This window comes from Cydia fagiglandana, chromosome 22 (genome assembly GCF_963556715.1).
Source record: "Cydia fagiglandana chromosome 22, ilCydFagi1.1, whole genome shotgun sequence".
Taxonomy (NCBI): Eukaryota; Metazoa; Arthropoda; class Insecta; order Lepidoptera; family Tortricidae; genus Cydia; species Cydia fagiglandana.
The window spans coordinates 11,866,122-11,886,270 of NC_085953.1; the positions used below are offsets into that span (position 1 = coordinate 11,866,122).

Consider the following 20,149-nt stretch of genomic DNA (forward strand, 5'->3'; position numbering starts at 1 on the left):
TTATCTAAAAACATTTGTATTAAGGTTGATAACAATATAAGAAAAATCTATCTAATATGGTGAAAGTATACCTATAGATAAATATTTTTACAATAATTATGGTTACAGTTAAAAGTCAAATGTAAAATTGATGGACAAAACACTTTCATGAGGAGATTAAGTTAAATTGAAAAATAATAAAGATGATTTTCATGTCTAATGTCTAATCGTGCAATGTTAGGCTCGTTTATTGGTTAGTTTGGGTTTAGTGTTTAACTAAATAAGGCGAATAAATTTACTATTTTCGTTGTATAAACTAATAAAAAGTTATATGTACATACCACTTGTGTCGTAATATTGCAAGTCGCACGCTCTCACCGCTAGGCCACCAGCGCTTCTTTAAGGAAGCATTCATTGGATGGAAATTATCTTTTGCTGTTGTGATGGTGGTGGTGTGGTTGTGTGGGTGACGACCCTTATTTAGAGTGTGTCTACCATCAGTTTGGCACTGACATAAACGCTATCGAGAACTTAACTTACTTGCTACGCATCTCGCTCGTACGAGCGTACGATATTAGTGCGAGCGAGATATATAGAAAGTAAATTACTTAGACGTTAGTGTATATGTCAGTTTGACACTCTCATGCCATACTTCATGATATAATACGGATACTGAAAATGTCTGTAACGGTACAGCACGCAAAATAGGCTTAAAACAACATTTATTGTATGACGACCACAGAAACAAAATGCATGACCTTAACTCACATTAGGTACAGTCACCTGCATTAATATGTTACTCTTCGAAGGCCGCAAAAATATGTGACACGCTCTTATGGCTCTACAAATAAGATCGTGTCAGATATTTTTGCGGCCTTCATTGTTGAACATGTTATTGCAGGTGACTGTACCTAGTAAAGTTTTTGGCCCGCCTGTATTATTCGATAAAAAATCCCAATCTGTCTTACCATTATAATCAATAAAAAAATATTAGATTGTAGCGATGCTACATATTTGCCTATGATAAATACATACTTTTTCATACAACGTGACCTATACAACATTAGTGTCGCATTTTCGATAGAATAACATACACCAGAGTATGACACTTATGTAAAACTGTAATGTACCTTCTCAGCTGTAGGTTGATTAGCATATCCTGCCTCCTGGCTAATTGGTTTCGAAGAAACAAGTCTAAAGAGCATGCCACTCGAACGGAACTTGTCACCCAGATTGCGCAGAGATTGTTGAACCAAACCTGGCTTCACGCATATCAAAATGATCGTCGTGATCCACTCTAACTGCCCAAGTAGGTCACATCCTAATTTAATTTGTATTTTAGAATCATTTATGAAATTATATAAAAACATAAAAAAGACTTTCGTTGGGTAGTCGTAAGTTTGACAGCCCGGTGACAGCTAAGAATATAGGCGTTTTGTTCAGGCATAAGCAAGGATATATTCCAAAGGAAACAAAGTAGAAACGTACGATAAAAATGTAATTATTAGTAATTATTATTAACCAATTAAAATATTACGAGTATTAACGAGCATTGATATTTTTCGAGAATCATTTGATTTAGAAAAGATTTATGTTGGTTTGACGTTTAATGTGTTGATGTGAATCGAAACGCAACGTGTCCGGTAGGGGAAGATTTCGAACTGTCACTGTCACTTCACTGAGACTTGGAATGGGAATACGCTAGGATGTAGATGGTTTCTAATTAAAGATTAGGAGGAATTGCCTCGTCTCCTTCCGCCGCCTGGTTCGGCTGGTGGGAGACCGATTTGTAAAGTGCGTATATCGCTGTGCGTGAATTGTGCGCGTGAGTTACTTAGTGCGTCCCATGTCGCCGATGGACATGAGCACGGCTGGTGACCGTGTTCCCTGGCGCGCTGTTGCGCGTCCCCGATTTTGCTGAGCGTCATGCTGACGCTGCTTCCACGCCGTAGGACGCGGCCTCGACCTGCAGGCCGTGCGTCGGATGGCTATGCTGCCGTCCGACGACTCCAAGGTGTCTTCATGCGGGTCCTTCCCGTAAAACTCCAAGCGCCGCGGGTTGTTCTCGCCTTAGCTTGTCACAGCTGGGGCTCGATGAACGCCCGCCGCTGATCTACGTCGATCTGTCTGCTACGCTAAGTTCCAGGATGAAAGCTACACCCGGTATCCGTGAGTGCACTAGACTTTCGTTTTAGGTTTTGGCCAAAACTCCGCGTTTCGTCCGTCTCGCGACCGTAGATTAAGGATTGCCATAGTGTCACTCCACAGCCGCCAACGGCTTATAGAAACAAATTGTATTTTGAGTAGCGCCCGCCCCGAAGCGGAGTGCCTTGTAAGTAGTTAGCGGAGTATATTAAATTGCATGTCATATATTTGGTTTTATCTTTTCAATATCCTACCAAGTTCCCATTAACCAGGTTAGAATAACAAGAGGACCCTTGTACTCCAATAGTCCAATGTTTTACTGCGGATCTTATCCGAGGCATTTTTCCCATTAATTACTTAAACATTTTAAATTCTTATTATTTTTTATACACTACAATGTCACGCTACTTTTAAATATTATTTTTTATATACGACAATGGCGCCCGAACAGGGACCTGAGTTCACCCAAATAAAAAATTATTAAAAAATTATTATTATTAAAATTATTAAATTATTATTATTTTTTAAATTATTTTTTATTTTTTATTCACCACAGTGCCAGCGCTACCTTAAATCTAATTATTTTTTATATACGACAATGGCGCCCGAACAAAGCTTAAATTAAATATATAGCCTGGTTATTGTGAGCTTGGGAAGCGATAACATCAATTTATAAAATTTTTGTCATTTAAAAAAACTTTATTTTTAAAAAATTTAGTGAAATTATTTGTACTAAAAATATAATATTAATTAATTTGTGAGTTTACTTGTGACAGGGTAGCAAATTCATCAATTATTACAATTATTATTAGGCTACACTATGACTAATTAGCATAGCGCTCAGCCACATATTATTTTTTTCACCATGCTCCATTTGAGAGGTAGGTAATTTATTTTAACACTTCCTGTATAAAGTGAAGTGTTACCAATTTATTATACTTTATTACATACCCTGACACAAGCAAACTATTTTTTCTACTGACATGCCGGACGGGGAAGGAGAGGAATTTCATGAAGTAGGAGGGGGGGGATACCTTATCTACTCACCCCTACCCATGCCTAATGCCTCATTGTTTAATACGCGACCATGGGGTGCCGCGTTAGACAACCACCCGCCCGACCCACCCATTTCAAAAGTATTAAAATATTTATTCATTTTTATTTCTCAAACCAACTCAAACTTTTCATTCCGGTGACTTAGTATGATAGACGAGACACTCTAAATTTCTTTGTTTTTGACTTATTCAGTTCTAAATAGAACTATTTTATAGAACTTAAATGTTCATATTATTTGTTTTTGTTTTTTTTTTTAAATTTGAGGAAATTGGTCTTAGAATCAACCTCAATTTCGGCTATCTTAGCATAGCATTTTTTAAAGTTCTGCTGAAACATGCACCATTTGTATTCGCTAAAGGTAGGGACATGTTGTTGAACGGCATGCTGCATTCCATTTGGAGTAGTATTCCTGATTCGTCACACAACCTCCGAATTTCCGACTGCTAGAGCAAACCGCTTTGTAGTTAAGGTAATCTGAAAAAAATCAGTTACCATTTAATTTTAAAGCATTGGTTCAGTGACATTATGCTCAATATTATATTTTGCAAGGTGTATTTTCAAGTTAGTAACTTATTTTTTATTCGGGTGAACTTAGGTAACAACCCATTTTTTTTGAGTACGCGTACCTCCTTGACTCATTTGGTCAAGATTTTTTTTTCAAGCGTTTCTAGGGAAACCAAATTTTTTTGTGACTACACACCCTAAGGGTCCAGGGTGATGTAATTATATTGGATATAATTCACTGACTTAGACATGAAAAAGAAAACTAAGTTTTTTTTTTCACTTAGTGTAAGCCCACTGGCTACATATTGGGATTTGACTTGAGTGTGAGCTACAAGTTAGCCTCCACTATTATTAATATTATTTGTAGATATAAATTAGCAACTAGTTACCACATTACACTAAGGTACTAGTAATTTAATTTTGTAGTCATAGGCATGCACATAGTAGGGCATGCCATATCAAAACTTAATTCTTAATATTGCATTATGTATATGACTACTTGTAATATACTAAATAGTAAGAATTTATAAATATAGTTGAAAATACTTAATATTTAAATACTTTAGTGAACCTTAGAATAGGGAGTTAGCTTATTATTATTTATGTTGAATAGTGGCTAGACCAGTCAATATAGGATTACTTGAATTAAAAAAATATTTTTTAGTTAGGTTGCAGAAACCACAGTGTAGTGGCCACGCACTGTGATTTCTAATAGAGTTAAAATTTAGAAATAAAATTTACAGTCCCAGAGATGGACATAGGTAAATTAAGTTTTAATGATGGTTAGCATGCTCAGTAAATACGGTTCTAAGCTTAATGTTAAACGAATATGCATAGTTAACGTCCTAATGGACTAGATGATTTTTTGAGAAAAGATTTTTTTTTTCTCCGGTTACCCCGGCTGCCTCGGTTAACCGGTGCTTAACCTCTTTGCCGAGAGAGGGGATATTGTAGCGATGCTACATATTTGCCTATGATAAATACATACTTTTTCATACAACGTGACCTATACAACATTAGTGTCGCATTTTCGATAGAATAACATACACCAGAGTATGACACTTATGTAAAACTGTAATGTACCTTCTCAGCTGTAGGTTGATTAGCATATCCTGCCTCCTGGCTAATTGGTTTCGAAGAAACAAGTCTAAAGAGCATGCCACTCGAACGGAACTTGTCACCCAGATTGCGCAGAGATTGTTGAACCAAACCTGGCTTCACGCATATCAAAATGATCGTCGTGATCCACTCTAACTGCCCAAGTAGGTCACATCCTAATTTAATTTGTATTTTAGAATCATTTATGAAATTATATAAAAACATAAAAAAGACTTTCGTTGGGTAGTCGTAAGTTTGACAGCCCGGTGACAGCTAAGAATATAGGCGTTTTGTTCAGGCATAAGCAAGGATATATTCCAAAGGAAACAAAGTAGAAACGTACGATAAAAATGTAATTATTAGTAATTATTATTAACCAATTAAAATATTACGAGTATTAACGAGCATTGATATTTTTCGAGAATCATTTGATTTAGAAAAGATTTATGTTGGTTTGACGTTTAATGTGTTGATGTGAATCGAAACGCAACGTGTCCGGTAGGGGAAGATTTCGAACTGTCACTGTCACTTCACTGAGACTTGGAATGGGAATACGCTAGGATGTAGATGGTTTCTAATTAAAGATTAGGAGGAATTGCCTCGTCTCCTTCCGCCGCCTGGTTCGGCTGGTGGGAGACCGATTTGTAAAGTGCGTATATCGCTGTGCGTGAATTGTGCGCGTGAGTTACTTAGTGCGTCCCATGTCGCCGATGGACATGAGCACGGCTGGTGACCGTGTTCCCTGGCGCGCTGTTGCGCGTCCCCGATTTTGCTGAGCGTCATGCTGACGCTGCTTCCACGCCGTAGGACGCGGCCTCGACCTGCAGGCCGTGCGTCGGATGGCTATGCTGCCGTCCGACGACTCCAAGGTGTCTTCATGCGGGTCCTTCCCGTAAAACTCCAAGCGCCGCGGGTTGTTCTCGCCTTAGCTTGTCACAGCTGGGGCTCGATGAACGCCCGCCGCTGATCTACGTCGATCTGTCTGCTACGCTAAGTTCCAGGATGAAAGCTACACCCGGTATCCGTGAGTGCACTAGACTTTCGTTTTAGGTTTTGGCCAAAACTCCGCGTTTCGTCCGTCTCGCGACCGTAGATTAAGGATTGCCATAGTGTCACTCCACAGCCGCCAACGGCTTATAGAAACAAATTGTATTTTGAGTAGCGCCCGCCCCGAAGCGGAGTGCCTTGTAAGTAGTTAGCGGAGTATATTAAATTGCATGTCATATATTTGGTTTTATCTTTTCAATATCCTACCAAGTTCCCATTAACCAGGTTAGAATAACAAGAGGACCCTTGTACTCCAATAGTCCAATGTTTTACTGCGGATCTTATCCGAGGCATTTTTCCCATTAATTACTTAAACATTTTAAATTCTTATTATTTTTTATACACTACAATGTCACGCTACTTTTAAATATTATTTTTTATATACGACAAGAGGTATAAAACATTTTTACGCAAATTGACTAAGCTCCACGGTAAGCTCAAGAAGGCTGGTGTACTATAGATTTGCTAAAAAACAGCGCTGCAAAAAGTGAAAGCTCAAGATATTCTTTTTTTTTATTCTTAGGTTCATTCTATTAGTCGGTCGTCCCTCCGGACCTCATTATGGCATATTTATTATTCTAGAGCACAATCGTGCCCTAATCGCTTATTAACATTCTTGAGATTCCCGAGAATCCCGAGTATAGCGAAAAATTTAAGGCCTCTGTTATTTTTTTGGCTGTTTTTTCGTAAGGCCGTCCTTATTTGTTATCCGTGCAACGCAATACGTTCGACGCAATAGCGTCGAAATTTAACAAAGGGATTATAGCGTTACGTAAATGGAATCGGGGGGCTTTAAAATTGTAATAAAATGAAGTATTTAAACGTAGAAAAAGGCTTTGTTTTATACGGCGTCCTTTGGAAAACGTTTGTGTTGTTTCTAAGCAAAAGGTCCCATTTTGTCGCTTGCCATAAGGACGCTTTGACAGGTAATTCGTATAAAGACACAAGCAAATGTTGTCCTTATGGTAAGCGACGAAGGGGGACCTTTGAATAGCCTTCGACACATTTTGTAAAATGTTTGTTTATACAACACTAGTGACCCGCCCCGGCTTCGCACGAGGAGTAAAGCGTAAACATTACACCCTCCAACATCACAACACTCAAAAATACATTAAAATATAGTTTGTCAAAGGACTATCTTTACTTCTACTATCTTTGTCTTACACTAGTACTAGCACCCAAAAGAAAAGGATGAGTATAGTTTTTCCGGTTCTTACTGACTGAAAAATTGGTTTGACCAACTATACATATGCCTTTGCCTCCAGTTATCACCTAATTGCGAGTACCTACTTAACAATCATTCACTTCGAAAGTCTACTCGTAAGTGGAATAACCTCAAAATGGTAAAAAAAAATATGTCGATAGCCGGAGCATCTAGAAACTTTCGGAACGCCCCATGCAACGCAAACACGAACCACGAAGTGATATACACATGCCGTTAAGTTTGGCCCCGACGGTAAGAGCCTTAGAAACGGAGATGTTGGACTTCCAAAGTTGGCTTGGTTCTTTGAAATTATAGAAATTGCTGGTACCTGTGGTTTAACGCACGGTGTTCTGCCCTTTCTTTGTTCGAATATTATTCGCCTAACAACTTTTCATAAATGATTAACGTTTTCATTATTTATTTAATCCTAAGTAAACATTCTTTATTGCACCAATAATTATCCATTTCACACACACGTAAAACTACAAAGAAATGGCATTAGATTATACAGGGTTTGCCAAATGTGACCAAGTGTGACAATCGGGGGGAGTCAAAAAACCTAGAAATTCGTGTGATGTAATTAATGGATGACCCCTTAACAAGATCCTTTAAAAGTTCAAGTTTCGTCCCGTACAAAGCCGTTTTCGTTGAGATTTTTAAATTGAAAGTATCGGCAGTAGGTTCTGTAGCTTCTCACCCGTGAAATTGCTCAGCGCCATATCTGGGGCGGTGGGTAACGATCACGGAAAAGTTTTAAGTTGCTGGTAGTTTTTCTTTAATTTGTAAACTCTCAAAAGCAATTAATAAACTAGTGACTCGGGAGAGTTTCAATAAAATTCGCGTAATACTGGGACCCCCCCTCTCTAAATGTTGACACACTGAAAAATTTATAATTATTCGTTTTCGAGAAAGATCAAAGAAGAAGAATGCGGGATAAAAGTCATGTGACGAGAAAGGTATTACGAATGGATATGGAGGGAAGTACGAGGAAAGGAAAACCGAGGAGAAGGTGGATGGACTGTGTGAGAGATGACATGAAACGAACGCAAGTGAATGATGAAATGACGGGCGACGGAGAGGTGTGGAAGAGAAAGACATGCTGCGCCGACCCCAAGTGAATGGGACAAGGGCAAGAGAATGATGATGGTTCGATTTTGTAATCATTTCTAGACTATATTTAAAAAATATGTATGGAATTTGTTTTCACTCCTAAATCCTATAGATCCAACCAGTAGATCCAAGATTGATCTAGTGAGAATTTTTTTATTAATTAGATCCAACTTCAGAACGATGGATCTAATAATAAAAAAAAATATATAAAAATCAAACTAAGGGGCATAGGAACCGGTCCTCCCTATTCCTCTTAAAGCACTTTTCTCGTAGCTGTACCAAATTGATTTTTTCTCCATACTTTCCCACCAAATAAAATACCTTGTTTGTCCCCAAAAGGATCTATCACCATTTATTTCGTGTTAAAATTCAGCCCGACATCTGTCTAGTATAATGAGGGGACCTTGGGGGCCGAGCGGGCGAGGCCGGGGGACGAGGCGACACGGCTAGTGCTTTAAGCGAATAAATAATTCAGCGGCGGAAATACGGGTCTTGCGGCTTGTGTGACTTTTTTACTTGAATTTTGAGGCTCTGTTTGAAAACGTATTTTCATAAAAAAACATTCTCTTATCTTAGCCCTTTTTCCGGTTGCTTCCTTAATCAGTCCCACATATTTTAAGATTACTAATAATGTAATACTAATATGTATCCAGGCCCCAATTTCACATCGGTGACAGGTGCGACGAATTGTAAAATCACTATTGCTGACGTCACAGGCATCCATGGGCTACGATTACCATTTACCATCGGGCGGGCCGTATTCCTGTTTGCCACCATCATTGTATTATTTAAAAAAGCTTTATTATATCGGAAAAAAACAGATATTTCTCCTGCAAAGTTTCTGACAATTGTCAAAGATTTAGAAGAATTGTAGGTAATTCTTGACAGGTAATGAGTTACTTATATGTCGGAATTTCGTGACAATTGTAGTGTTTCTTGTGACAATTGTCATAAACTTAGCAAGATAAATATATGTTCTTTTCCGATATCATAAAGTTTTTTTTAATAATACTATGATGGTGGCAAACAGGAATACGGCCCGCCCGATGGTAAGCGGTAACCGTAGTTCATGGATGCCTGTGACGTCAGCAACAGTGATTTTACAATTCGTCGCACCTGTCACGTTGGTGAAACAGGGGCCAGGTGTTGGCTGCTGCGGTTACAAATGTTGCTATATATTTTTCATGTCACACTGTTTTTATGCCACTGTTAAGGAACCCACTTATTACCAGTTCGCCGGACGATATCAGCCTGTCAGTTAAATGCAAAATTTGATACCTCCGAAAACTGACAGACTGATATCGTCCGGCGAACTGGCAATCTGTGGGCCCCTTTAATGTTGTATTGACCTGTAAAAGAGCCCTTGAGGCATACTTGCAGAATAATCTTTTAAATATTGCAATTTAGTTTTTAACGAAGGGACTGATCTTTAGAAAATGTTCTGCCACAGACCTTTCAACCCCAGTTTTAGAAATAATGTTTTATTTTTTCAGGTAAGAGCACATAGCGCCACGATAATAAACAAGATCTCCTACCTCAAAAGGTAATAGTTTTTTTTTTTCAATTGCTCTCAGTAATGTCGCAAAAGTATCATTAAATATAATATCCTAGTTTGTTCGAAAATTATCTATTTTATAATATATTTAAAATTGAGTTTCAAAGATCCAACTTTCCTTTCGGTCCAATTCTCCTAGATCTACTCAACTCGGACAAAGCGCGACTGACGGGGACGGTGAACAGAACTAAGTGAAGACATTAGGGCGCTCGTCCATTACTCGTCCGTGTCGCTAAGTGGACTTAGAACTTTGGTGGATTACGGGGCTATTTACGTAGGTTCTACTAGTTCAGCTAAGAAGTGCTTTTGGTCTATGTGTAGGTAAGGTGTATGTATTCAAAATTTTGTGCTTTTCATACCCTGTCTCTTGAAATATCTAGTTCTATTTCTCTTGAAAGTTCCTTAAAACCACCCAACTATTAGTCCAATTATTGATACTACGTTACATATGTTTACGATCCTCAAGATAAAAACTGAGGTACCTAACTAAGTATTGATACAAATGTATTATTTTTATATTTTGCCTTTTATGAACTTACTTGTATGCTGTTTTAGAACTTAGTGGTTCAAATCCTAATCAATATCCACAGCATAGCAACTTACCAGGATTCGAACCCGGGACCTCAAACTTCGTAGGCACTAAGGCAGGGTTATTGAATAAGTTTTCCAATGGTTGTTACGGCTTTTATACTCTTTATTTATTTTTCGTCTTAAGTTAGGTTATTTATAATATGAATATGAAAGTAAAATATAAAAACACTTTAAAAAAATACATATAAACACATTATAAAAAACTGTAGTATATAAAAATGATATTGTTGCGTATAAGAAATAATAAGGTTTTAAATGTTTAAATAATTAATGGGAGTAATGCCTCGGATAAGATCCGCAGTAAAACATTGGACTATTGGAGTACAAGGGTCCTCTTATTATTCTAACCTGGTTAATGGGAACTTGGTAGGATATTGAAAAGATAACACCAAATATCTGACATGCAATTTAATATACCCCGCTAAATAATTACAAGGCACTCCGCTTCGGGGCGGGCGCTACTCAAAATACAATTTGTTTCTATAAGCCGTTGGCGGCTGTGGGGTGACACTATGGCAATTCTTAACCTACTCACAGCCCCGCTAACTACTTACAAGGCACTCCGCTTTAGGGCGGGCGCTACCCAAAATACAATCTGTTTTTATAAACCGTTGGCGGTTATGGGGTGACACCATAGTAAACCTTAATCTACGATCGCGAGACGGGCGAAACGCGGAGTTTTGGCCAAAACCTAAAACGAAAGTCTAGTGCACTCACGGATACCGGGTGTAGCTTTCATCCTGGAACTTAGCGTAGCAGACAGATCAACGTAGATCAGCGGCGGGCGTTCATCGAGCCCCAGCTGTGACAAGCTAAGGCGAGAACAACCCGCGGCGCTCGGACTTTCACGGGAAGGACCCGCACGAAGACACCTTGGAGTCGTCGGACGGCAGCATAGCCATCCGACACACGGCCTGCAAGTCAAGGCCGCGTCCTACGGCGTAGAGGCAGCGTCAGCATGACGCTCAGCAAAATCGGGGACGCGCAACAGCGCGCCAGGGAACACGATCACCAACCGTGCTCATGTCCATCGGCGACACGGGACGCACTAAGTAAATCACGCGCACAATTCACGCATAGCGATATACGCACTTTACAAATCGGTCTCCCACCAGCCGGACCAGGCGGCGGAAGGAGACGAGGCAATTCCTCTTAATCTTTAATTAGAAACCATCCACATGCTAGCGTATTCCCATTCCAAGTCTAAGTGTAAGTGCCCGTGACAGTTCGAAATAAAATCCTCCCTGTCACATCGCGTTTCGATTCACATCAACACATCAAACGTCAAACCAACTTAAATCTTTTCTAAATCAAATGATTCCCGAAAAATATCAATGCTCATTAATACTTGTAATATTTTAAGTGGTTAATAATAATTTCTAATAATTACATTTATATCGTACGTTTCTACTTTGTTTCCTTTGGAATATATCCTTGCTTATGCCTGAACAAAACGCCTATATTCTTAGCTGTCACCGGGCTGTCAAACTTACGACTACCCAACGAAAGTCTTTTTTATGTTTTTATATAATTTCATAAATGATTCTAAAATACAAATTAAATTAGGATGTGACCTACTTGGGCAGTTAGAGTAGACCACGAGGATCGTTTTGATATGCATGAAGCCAGGTTTGGTCCAGCAATCTCTGCACAATCTGGGTGACAAGTTCCGTTCGAGTGGCATGCTCTTTGGACTTGTCTCCTCGAAGCCAGTTAGCCAGGAGGCAAGATATGTTAATCAACCTACAGCTGAGAAGGTACATTACAGCTTTACATAAGTGTCATACTCTGGTGTATGTTATTCTGTCCAAAATGCGACACTAATGTTGTACAGGTCACATTGTATGAGAAAGTACATGTTTGGTATAGGAAACCATGTAGCATCGCTACAATATCCCCTCTCTCGGCAAAGAGGTTAAGCACCGGTTAACCGAGGCAGCCGGGGTAACCGGAGAAAAGTAAATTAACCGGGTACCTAATCAACAAATCCATTAGGATGTTAATTATACATACTCGTTTAACATTATGCTTAGAACCGTATTTACTGAGCATGCTAACCGTCATTAAAACTTAATTTACCTATGTCCATCTCTGGGACTGTAAGTTTTATTTCTAAATTTTAACTCTACTAGAAATCACAGTGCATGGCCACTACACTGTGGTTGCTGCAACCTAACTAAAAAATATTTTTTCAATTCAAGTAATCCTATATTGACTGGTCTAGCCACTATTCAACATAAGATTAAATAATAATAAGCTAACTCCCTATTCTAAGATTCACTAAAGTATTTAAATCCAATTTAAATATTAAGTATTTTCAACTATATTTATAAATTCTTACTATTTAGTATATTACAAGTAGTCATATACATAATGCAATACTAATTATTAAGTTTTAATATGGCATGCCCTACTATGTGCATGCCTATGACTACAAAATTAAATTACTAGTACCTTAGTGTAATGTGGGAACTAGTTGCTAATGTATATCTACAGATTATATTAATAATAGTGGAGGCTAACTTGTAGCTCACACTCAAGTCAAATCCCAATGTGTAGCCAGTGGGCTTACACTAAGTGAAAAAAAAACTTGGTTTTCTTTTTCATGTCTAAGTCAGTGAATCATATCCAATATAATTACATCACCCTGGACCCTTAGGGTGTGTAGTCACAAAAAAATTTGGTTTCCCTGGAAACGCTTGAAAAAAAATCTTGACCAAATGAGTCAAGGAGGTACGCGTACTCAAAAAAAATGGGTTGTTACCTAAGTTCACCCGAATAAAAAATAAGTTGCTAACTTGAAAATACACCTTGTAATTTATAATATTGAGCATAATGTTACTGAACCAATGCTTTGAAATTAAATGGTAACTGATTTTTTCCAGATTACCTTAACTACAAAGCGGTTTGCTCTAGCAGTCGGAAATTCGGAGGTTATGTGACGAATCAGGAATACTACTCCAAATGGAATGCAGCATGCCGTTCAACAACATGTCCCTACCTTTAGCGAATACAAATGGTGCATGTTTCAGCAGAACTTTAAAAAATGCTATGCTAAGATAGCTGAAATTGAGGTTGATTCTAAGACCAATTTCCTCAAATTTCAAAAAAACAAAAAAAGCAAATGATATGAACATTTAAGTTCTATAAAATAGTTCTATTTAGAACTGAATAAGTCAAAAACGAAGAAATTTAGAGTGTCTCGTCTATCATACTAAGTCACCGGAATGAAAAGTTTGAGTTGGTTTGAGAAATAAAAATGAATAAATATTTTAATACTTTTGAAATGGGTGGGTCGGGCGGGTGGTTGTCTAACGCGGCACCCCATGGTCGCGTATTAAACAATGAGGCATTAGGCATGGGTAGGGGTGAGTAGATAAGGTATCCCCCCCCTCCCACTTCATGAAATTCCTCTCCTTCCCCGTCCGGCATGTCGGTAGGAAAAATGGTTTGCTTGTGTCAGGGTCAGTAATAAAGTATAATAAATTGGTAACACTTCACTTTATACAGGAAGTGTTAAAATAAATTACCTACCTCTCAAATGGAGCATGGTGAAAAATAAATAATATGTGGCTGAGCGCTATGCTAATTAGTCATAGTGTAGCCTAATAATAATTGTAATAATTGATGAATTTGCTACCCTGTCACAAGTAAACTTACAAATTAATTAATTTTATATTTTTAAAACAAATAATTTCACTAAATTTTTTAAAAATAAAGTTTTTTAAATGACAAAAATTTTATAAATTGATGTTATCGCTTCCCAAGCTCACAATAACCAGGCTATATATTTAATTTAAGCTTTGTTCGGGCGCCATTGTCGTGTGTAAAAAAATAATTAGGTTTAAAGTGTTTAAGTAATTAATGGAAATAGTGCCTCGGGTAAGATCCGCGGTAAAACATTGGACTTTTGGAGTACAAGGGTCCTCTTGTTATTCTAACCTGGTTAATGGGAACTTGGTAGGATATTGAAAAGATAAAACCAAATATTTGACATGCAATTTAATATACCCCGCTAACTACTTACAAGGCACTCCGCTTTAGGGCGGGCGCTACCCAAAATACAATCTGTTTTTATAAACCGTTGGCGGTTATGGGGTGACACCATAGTAAACCTTAATCTACGATCGCGAGACGGGCGAAACGCGGAGTTTTGGCCAAAACCTAAAACGAAAGTCTAGTGCACTCACGGATACCGGGTGTAGCTTTCATCCTGGAACTTAGCGTAGCAGACAGATCAACGTAGATCAGCGGCGGGCGTTCATCGAGCCCCAGCTGTGACAAGCTAAGGCGAGAACAACCCGCGGCGCTCGGACTTTCACGGGAAGGACCCGCACGAAGACACCTTGGAGTCGTCGGACGGCAGCATAGCCATCCGACACACGGCCTGCAAGTCAAGGCCGCGTCCTACGGCGTAGAGGCAGCGTCAGCATGACGCTCAGCAAAATCGGGGACGCGCAACAGCGCGCCAGGGAACACGATCACCAACCGTGCTCATGTCCATCGGCGACACGGGACGCACTAAGTAAATCACGCGCACAATTCACGCATAGCGATATACGCACTTTACAAATCGGTCTCCCACCAGCCGGACCAGGCGGCGGAAGGAGACGAGGCAATTCCTCTTAATCTTTAATTAGAAACCATCCACATGCTAGCGTATTCCCATTCCAAGTCTAAGTGTAAGTGCCCGTGACAGTTCGAAATAAAATCCTCCCTGTCACATCGCGTTTCGATTCACATCAACACATCAAACGTCAAACCAACTTAAATCTTTTCTAAATCAAATGATTCCCGAAAAATATCAATGCTCATTAATACTTGTAATATTTTAAGTGGTTAATAATAATTTCTAATAATTACATTTATATCGTACGTTTCTACTTTGTTTCCTTTGGAATATATCCTTGCTTATGCCTGAACAAAACGCCTATATTCTTAGCTGTCACCGGGCTGTCAAACTTACGACTACCCAACGAAAGTCTTTTTTATGTTTTTATATAATTTCATAAATGATTCTAAAATACAAATTAAATTAGGATGTGACCTACTTGGGCAGTTAGAGTAGACCACGAGGATCGTTTTGATATGCATGAAGCCAGGTTTGGTCCAGCAATCTCTGCACAATCTGGGTGACAAGTTCCGTTCGAGTGGCATGCTCTTTGGACTTGTCTCCTCGAAGCCAGTTAGCCAGGAGGCAAGATATGTTAATCAACCTACAGCTGAGAAGGTACATTACAGCTTTACATAAGTGTCATACTCTGGTGTATGTTATTCTGTCCAAAATGCGACACTAATGTTGTACAGGTCACATTGTATGAGAAAGTACATGTTTGGTATAGGAAACCATGTAGCATCGCTACAAAACCTAACCTAGGTGCCGGCAGGGCTCAAGCTGTTACACTATTATGACAGTAGTAATGTCAACTTCATCTGTATTAATATAGTTATTTGTTTTACAAGGGGGCAAAGTTGTTTTTTAACCGCTCGTGCTAATATTGATACCCGAGCCAGCGAAAGATTCCAAAATTGAACCACGAACGTAGCGAGTGGTTCGAAAAATGGAATCTTGAGCGTTGCGAGGGTTTCAAAGTACGAGGGTTAAACAAAATTTGCCCCCGAGTGAAACACAAAATTTTTCACCGCACCAACCTGAAGCAAATATTAAATGTAAAATATCAAACCAAATCAAATCCAAATGAATTTTATTAAATATTTATCATCCAAAATCATCATTTAAAAGTCAATTCTACCATCAAACATAAGAAAACAACTCAAAATTTGCATTTGATTACTTTGCCTCAAATGTGAATAAAATGCAACTTTGCTATTCGTTTTTGAAGTGCAAAGTAGGCCTTTCCGAGCTGGTGTGGTGAAAATATCTTTATTTACTTACTTACTTCCAATCTACTTTAGCAAACAAAACCAAAATTATTGAAAAAATAGTAATATTTATATTTATTTTATTTCATTCATGTCTCACGGGCCAAGGGCTTATAACATAAGACTAAGTATCCTGTATGTAAGTAAACAATAAAGTATATTAGGTTAAATTGTATCTGTTTCAGTTTGTATTAGGTAGTTGCTGGCAACACTGGCCGGGACCAAACGTCAAATTAGCTCTGCGTATTTAAATAAGTAATTATAATTATTATAATGGAATAATTAACAAGTTATGGTGATAAATAGAACCTTCACGTCGCAATTATAGTGCTGTATCATTATCTAAAGTGTTACATTAACATAAGAAGAAATATATTGACGACAAAAAACATGGAAACTGTCAACGATGTAACGTTCCAGATTTAAAAATTACACCGTTTTTGCCTGTATTTCACCGAAGATTTTACAGATGAGTATTGTTTTCATAATTTATAAGCCTAGTTTTTAGTTTATTTGTCCAGGATTTCTAATTGTCATACTTTTTTTTTTTGCTACTTTCATACGATTTGAGGAGAACTTTGTTTAAAACATAACAGGATTTTAACATACCTAAATATCTTAATTCATTCTTAAATCACCTCAAGAACCATTAAATCATACCCTGCGGTAAGCAGTTAACTTACAAAACAGCAAATTATAAAGTTTATTGTATAAAATCTAAGAAGCTTATCACTTACAAATCAAGTCATTTGTAGTTTACATTTTTTTTTTTAATCACTATATTCTGTTAGAAGCATTGAATTTCATTCATCTATTTTGCTCAGATATCATACACTACCAATATGTTTACAGCTCAAACTACTAAGATGACTACACGCAGGGATGTCCTGGTTGCTAAAATGCAGCAATTACAGAAAGAACTGAAAACAGCCGATGAATTGAACAAAAGACTCCTTCAAGAACAGGAAGAGAGTGCAGAGCAATTTGAGCAAGTTGTTAGAATAAACACAACCCTCAAGTCTCAGCTCGCTAACCAGGATGTTGAGTTCGAAGACATGCAGGGGCAGCGGGATGAACTTCAAGCTGCCGTTGATCAGTTCAAGAATTGTCAGGAGATACATGAGCAGGCATTACAACGCATCCAGGACTTAGAACAGCAGCTGGAGGAGTCAGAGTCAAAACATAGTTGCAAGTATTGCTCCGGCCACTCCGGACTGCGAGACAATAATTTAAGTATTTTTGCTGAAATTAATAGCTTTGATGTAGATTCAGTCGATGATAGCATAGGGTTCTCCCCAATGGTAGAAACAGTAGATTTAAAAAGTTCTGTGCACATTGAAGGCAGTAGTGATATTAGAGTCGCACTGAAAGGATCCAAAAAAATAAAAAAATATTTAAAACTCAGTAGATTCATAAAGAAATCTAAACTTTTGCTAAAACGCCATAATTCAATATTCAAAACGATACAATCCAAATGTAACAGTGTCGCCTTAAGCGATGAACTTCTAAACTGCCAATACCAACTAGACCGGACAGTAGAAGAATTGAGTCATCGCTCCGATGAACTAGAAAAATTAGAATTAAAGTTGAAAAACTTAAATAATAGAGACGAACTGTCAAGTAAAGCGTTACAGGAATACATAGCCTTTATGAATAATGTTCTAGAACCGGGGAGCGGCTACACTCTGCGTATGGACTCGCCGCGGCCCCCGCCCCGCCCCGCCGCGCCGGACTCGCCCGCGCTGGGCGCCGCCCTGGCCGCGCCGGGCTCGCCCGCGCTGCGCGCCCTGTTCGCGTCGCGCGCCGCCCGCGCGCCCGAGCTGCGCGGCGACTCCGCGCCCGCCCCTCGCGTCGCGGATCCGGCGCCCCCGCCGCCATCGTCACCGCCGAGCCGAGCCGAGCAGATTCCATCGGGGCCGGGCCGAGCCGAGCCGACTCCGTCGCTGCCGTGCCTCGTCGAACCGGCCCCTTCACCGCCGAGCCTTGTCAAGCTGGCTCTGTCGCTGCTGACCTACGTCGAGCCTGCGCCATCCCCGCCGAGCCCTGTCTCGCCAGCTCCATCGCCGCCAGGCCTCCCCTCGCCGGCACCAGCGCCGCCCCGCCTCGGGTCTGGGGCGGCCCCGCCGCGGCCGCAGCGCCGCCCGCGCGCCGCCGGCCGCCGCACGCTGCTGTACTCGGACGAGGTGGGCGCCGGCCTGGGCGTGCTGCTGGCGCAGCGCTTGTCGCAGGGCGTCGTCAACCATTGTCACCCGGGCGCCTCTGTCGATCGTTTAATCGAATCTATTTCTGCGGGCGAGTTTGACCGCGACTCGACGCTTGTAGTTTTATTAGGAAATAGTTTAGACTGTACTAAGCGAGATATCTTAAAATTATCCGCTACGCTGTCGGCGATTGACCGGGGAGAGGTTGCTAAAATAATTATCTGTGCGCTCCCTTATAGAATGTCGAGCAAGGTAAATAAGAGGGTATTTCATTACAATTCTTTATTGTATAACCTTTCCTTGTACAGTAGTACGATTTCGTATTTTGATACGAATAAATTTATAGAAGATTTTGTTATGCCCCATAAGAGGACCTACCTACCGCGAAGATGTCTTGTAGAGTGTGCTAACCTGTTAGCATATAATATTGAAGACCCCGTCGTGGCTAGCACGGCGTCTAATAGCCTTAAGTCGCGTAGTATTTTACGCCTTGGTAGCGTAGGGTTTGAGATGGAGCCGCCTGGTGATTTGAATTTAAACTAATCGCTACGACAACGTGTGCACCAGCCGGCTCCGTTCATATTGATCACTGTGATGCTAGTATGTTTAGTAAAACCAATTTATTGAACTTAGTTCATAAAAATATCCAAGGATTTACCTGTAAGGAACACGAAATTGATTTGTTTATACAGTACTCGAATATTGACATTCTCTGTATAACTGAGCACTGGCTTAAAGGTCATGAATTTATGTTTAATTTCAATAATCATAGTATAGTAAGTTCATTTTTTAGGAGATCTTGCAATCGCGGCGGGTCATTGATAATGGTAAAACATAATTTAAAAAGTAAGGAGCGTAAAGACATTGTTGACATGTCTGTGGAACGCCTTATAGAACTTTCTTGTGTTGAATTGGAACAATTTATAATTATATGCGTGTACAGGCCCCCATCGGCAGACTATAACTTATTCGAATCGGTCATAGATGAAGTACTTAGTAGTGTTTTTGGAAGTCACAAAAATATAATTGTATGTGGTGATTTCAATATTAATTTGCTAGAAAATTCGCCATTATGTGGAAGGTTACTAAATACTTTTAAATCCTTCAATTTAGTCAATTTATTTTGTGAACCCACTCGAGTCACAGCAACCAGTGCTACATGTATAGATAACATCTTTAGTAATAATGACGCGATTAGTAAATCTGTTATTAACAACCTAAGTTCTGACCACTGTGGACTAAAAGCTTCTTTCAGCGGGAAAACTGAAGAAATTCCTCAAGACACTTTGTGTAGGCCGATTTCTGAAAGTCGCCTAGGTTTATTCAATCGTAATATTACTAAACAATTATGTTGTCTTTCATGTACCCAGGAAAACCCTGACTGTTTGAGTTCCGAGTTGTTTAATTGTATTAAAAAGGAATTTGATGCCTGTTTCATTCAGAAAAAGGTGCAAGGCAAGGCTAAGACTAAATTTAGCGACTGGGCTACACCGGATATTCACGAGAAAAGACGCCGGCTCTACGACTTATATGATTTAAAGGCAACTGATAAAAGACCGGAATTTCTGGAGTACGTCAAAAATTATTCTAAATCTTTTAAAATGTTGTGTGTCGCCGCTAAAGCCGATTATTTGTCGAAAAAGATCCTAAATTCCAGCGATAAAGTCAAAACTGTATGGCAAGTTATCAGTAATGAAACTGGAAAACGTAAACTGAAGGATCCGCACTACAACCTACGAATTGCTGACACTTTAGTAAGTTCCGACCGTGAAGTGG

The 20,149-nt window shown here is 39.3% G+C and overlaps 1 protein-coding gene across 2 annotated transcripts in view; it reads left to right on the plus strand.

The window, feature by feature from the left end:
• The window catches only part of LOC134675410 (calsyntenin-1), a 372,645-nt gene that overhangs the window by 136,208 nt on the left and 216,288 nt on the right, over nucleotides 1-20,149 (plus strand). The window lies entirely within an intron of this gene.